This window comes from Macrotis lagotis, chromosome 3, assembly GCF_037893015.1.
Source record: "Macrotis lagotis isolate mMagLag1 chromosome 3, bilby.v1.9.chrom.fasta, whole genome shotgun sequence".
Lineage (NCBI taxonomy): Eukaryota > Metazoa > Chordata > Mammalia > Peramelemorphia > Peramelidae > Macrotis > Macrotis lagotis.
The window spans coordinates 288,663,038-288,667,888 of NC_133660.1; the positions used below are offsets into that span (position 1 = coordinate 288,663,038).

General features: G+C 39.0%; 1 pseudogene; it reads left to right on the forward strand.

Moving 5' to 3' along the window:
* Positions 1-1,730: 1,730 nt before the first annotated feature.
* LOC141516653 (heat shock cognate 71 kDa protein pseudogene) lies at positions 1,731-3,949 on the forward strand (annotated as a pseudogene).
* The last annotated feature ends 902 nt before the right edge of the window (positions 3,950-4,851 follow it).

Below are 4,851 nucleotides of genomic sequence, written 5' to 3' on the forward strand. Positions count from 1 at the left end.
AAGTGTCTTTTCAGCTTTGCCTAGCATAAACTTTTGGGGGAGGCAAAGCTGGTAGATTTTCTTTTATTTTTGTGTGATTATATACTTTATTTTTCTTATTTATTTTGAAATTTACAATTTTTCTCCTAATCTTATTTCCCTCCCCCCACCCCTCACAGAAGGCAATTTGCCAGTCTTTAGATTGTTTCCATGGTATACACTGATCCAAATTGAATGTGATGAGAGAGAAATCATATCCTTAAGGAAAAAACACAAAGTATAAGAGATAGCAAGATCGGATAATAAGATATCAGTTTTTTTTTTTTCTAAATTAAAGGTAATAGTCTCTGGTCTTTGTTAAAACTCCACAATTCTTTCTCTGGAGGCAGATGGTATTCTCCATTGCAGACAGCCCCAAATTGTCCCTGATTGTTGCACTGATGAAATGAGCAAATCCATCAAGGTTGATCATCACCCCCCTATTACTGTCAGGATGTATAATATTTTTCTGGTTCTGCTCATCTCGCTCAGCATCAGCTCATGCAAATCCCTTCAGGTTTCCCTGAATTCCCATCCCTCCTAGTTTCTAATAAACAATAGTGTTCTATGACATACATTTACCACAGTTTGTTAAGCCATTTCCCAACTGAAGGACATTGACTTGATTTCCAAATCTTTGCCACCACAAACAGGGCTGCTATGGATATTTTTGTACAAGTGATGTTTTTACCCTTTTTCATCCTCTCTTCAGTGTATAGAACCAGTAGTAGTATTGCTGGATCAAAGGGTATGCACACTTTTGTTGCCCTTTGGGCATAGTTCCAGACTGCTCTCCATAAAGGCTGAATGAATTCACAGCTCCACCAAGAATGTATTAGTGTCCCAGATTTCCCACAACCCTTCCAACAATGATCATTTTCCTTTCAGGTCATATTGGCAAGTCTGAGAGGTGTGAGGTGGTACCTTAGAGATGTGTTAATTTGCATTTCTCTAATAAGTAATGATTTAGAGCAACTTTTCACATGTCTATGGATTGCTTTGATCTCATCTGTAAATTGCCTTTGCATATCCTTTGACCATTTGTCAATTGGTGAAAGGCTTTTTCTTTTTAAAAAATTTGACTCAGTTGTCTGCATATTTTAGAAATGAGTCCTTTGTCAGAAATATTAATTTTAAAGAGTGTTTCCCAATTAACTACATTTCTTTTGATTTTGGTTACAGTGCTTTTGTCTGTGCAAAAGCTTTATAATTTAATGTAATCAAAATCATCTAGTTTGTTTTTAGTGACATTCTCCATCTCTTCCCTAGTTATAAACTGCTTCCCTTTCCATAGATGTGACAGGTAACCTAGTCCTTTATCTTCTAGTTTGCATATAATATTATTTTTATGTCTAAATCCTGTATCCATTTTGATCTTATCTTGGCATAAGGTATGAGGTTTTGGTCTAATCTAAGTTTCTTCCATACTAACTTCTAATTTTCCCAATAATTTTTATAGAAGGGAGTGTTTTTATCCCAATAGCTGCACTCTTTGGGTTTATCAAATAGCAGATTACTAGGGTCACTCTATTTAGATCCAACACAAGGGTTGACTCACTCAGAATAAAAAGTTACTTATCACCTCCAATTCAGCCTCAAGTAGATTTTTTATCTTTGAAAAAATCATTTATCATGCTCACTTGACTTCGTTTAAAAATGAGATGCTTTCAGTGAATAATAAACAAATGTTTGGTCTATTCAGCGCAGCAGCAGCCCTTTTCCTCCTCCAGTGCGGTCAGTGACGACCTCCGACTCCCCAGTAACCATGTCGAAGGGACCCGCAGTTTGCATTGATCTCGGCACCACTTACTCCTGTGTGGGAGTTTTCCAACATGGGAAAGTGGAGATCATTGCCAATGACCAAGGAAACAGGACCACCCCAAGCTACGTTGCCTTCACTGACACAGAACGTTTAACTGGTGATGCCGCAAAGAATCAAGTTGCAATGAACCCCACCAACATGGTGTTTGATGCCAAACGTCTGATTGGTCGAAGATTCGATGATGCAGTTGTGCAGTCAGACATGAAGCATTGGCCTTTCACGGTGGTGAATGATGCAGGCAGACCTAAGGGCCAAGTGGAGTATAAAGGGGAGACCAAAAGTTTCTACCCAGAAGAAGTATCTTCAAAGGTCTTAACTAAGATGAAAGAAATTGCTGAAGCTTACCTTGGGAAGACTGTCACGAATGCTGTGGTCACAGTACCTGCCTATTTCAACAATTCCCAGTGTCAGGCCACCAAAGATGCTGGAACCATCGCTGGTCTCAATGTGCTCCGTATCATCAATGAGCCAACTGCTGCTGCTATTGCTTATGGCTTGGACAAAAAAGTTGGTGCCCAGAGAAATGTGTTGATCTTTGACCTTGGAGGTGGTACTTTTGATGTCTCCATTCTTACCATTGAAGATGGCATCTTTGAGGTCAAGTCCACAGCTGGGGACACCCACTTGGGTGGAGAAGACTTTGACAACCTCATGGTCAACCATTTCTTTGCCGAGTTCAAGCAAAAGCACAAGAAAGACATCAGTGAGAACAAGAGGGCTGTTTGCTGTCTCTGCACTGCTTGTGAACGTGCAAAACATACCCTCTCTTCCAGTACCCAGGCCAGTATTGCGATTGACTCCCTCTATGAAGGTATCAACTTCTGCACATCAATCACCCAAGCCTGTTTGAGGAGCTGAATGCTGATCTTTTCCGTGGCACCCTGGACCCTGTGGAAAAGGCATTAAGAGATGCTAAGCTAGATAAATCACAGGTTCATGACATCGTCCTGGTGGGTGGTTCCACTCGCATTCCCAAAATCCAGAAGCTTCTGCAAGACTTCTTCAATGGCAAGGAGCTCAACAAGATTATCAATCCTGATGAGGCTGTTGCTTATGGTGCAGCTGTCCAGGCTGCCATTCTGTCAGGAGATAAGTCTGAGAATGTGCAGGACTTGTTGCTTTTGGATGTCACTCCTCTTTCCCTTGGAATTGAAACTGCTGGTGGTGTGATGACAGTTCTGATCAAACGTAATACCACCATTGACACCAAGCAGACACAGACCTTCACCACCTATTCGGACAACCAGCCTGGTGTGCTTATTCAGGTTTATGAAGGTGAAAGAGCCATGAAAAAGGATAACAACCTGCTTGGCAAGTTTGAGCTCACAGGAATTCCTCCAGCACCCAGGGGTGTTCCTCAAATTGAAGTGACATTTGACATTGATGCAAATGGCATTCTCAATGTTTCTGCTGTGGATAAGAGCACAGGCAAGGAGAACAAGATCACCATCACCAATGACAAAGGTCATCTGAGCAAAGGTTCAGGAAACTGAGAAATACAAGACTGAGGATGAGAAGCAGAGAGACAAGGTGTCCTCCAAAAATTCCCTTGAATCTTATGCTTTCAAAATGAAGTCTACCATAGAGGATGAAAAAATGCAAGGGAAAATTGGTGATGAAGACAAACAGAAGTTTCTTGACAAATGCAATGAAATAATCAACTGGCTGGATAAGAACCAGATGGCTGAGAAGGAAGAATTTGAGCATCAGCAAAAAGAATTGGAGAAGGTCTGCAACCCCATTATTACTAAGCTGTACCAGAGTGCAGGGGGAATGCCAGGAGGCATGCCAGGAGGAATGCCTGGTGGTTTCCCAGGGGGTGGAGCAGCCCTATCCGGAGGTGCTTCTTCTGGACCCACCATTGAAGAAGTTGATTAAACAAAGCAGAAGAAAGCGCATTCCACACAACTTTCCAAAAATTGAAGGACTCAAATTTTAGCTAAGGCAGTAGCCAGTTTAAAAGTAACATTTAAGCTACTGTATAAATCTGGGCATTCTGAATACTTGAATGTTTGCAGAGGGAGAAGTGAACAACATTGCACTTTATCAGTACTGTAAAAAAAGTGGAAATGCAATTATTTGTCCTGGAAAATAAAGTATTTAAAATTGGCACCTATAAAAAAAAACAAAAAAAAAATAAACAAATGTTCTCCCGGATCTTATGTAGTAGAAATTAATTAATTGTCTATATTTTTTCCAGTTCAATTTCCAGAATTTTAGAGAACATTTAGTCTAGTCAGTTATGTTTCAGTCCAATATATCTCCCCTCCACTACACAAAAATCTGTTAATGTTTTTTTTAATTTTTAAGTCAATCAAAAGATTGGAGTTAGAAAGAATCAGTACAAATGGATCATGTAGTGATGATTTTTATGAGGATTGTATTTCTATTTGGAATCAGGGAGAGAGTGTACTCACAGCTTCTGTACATAATGAAATCATGAAGTCATCTTGCTTTACTTGATGCTTTAGTTAATGGTTTAGTTAAATGGTTTAGTTACTATGGGGACAAAGGGAAGGAGCATAGTCCATACTTTAGTTAATGAGGATTTTAGAACTTTGGAGAGGATGTACTTTAAGTGGATGGAAAAGATAGATCATGATTTTATTTTACTTTGCATGATACTATGGATTAAGTGTCTCTAGAGGATGCTTGAAAAGAGAGTGTGGTAGAAATTGACTATAATTTTTTGTTTTAATGACTTCCGAGAAGTGTGGTTTCATGGAACAAAGGAGAGAAGTGTTCATAGATGTCGTGATAAAGTGAATTTAAGGAAAATTTTCTTATAGATTAATTAATCAATTAACTTAGATATGCTAGACTTCTGGCAAAAATTGTATAGGGATAGAAAGGAATATATAATTTTTCCATGGTACATGGAACATATACCAAAATTGACCTTGTACTATGAAACAAAAGCCTCACATTTAAATACAGAAATGTAAAAACAATAAATGCAGGCATTTCATAACATGAAACAATAAAAATTACATGTAATAAAGGGCCATGGA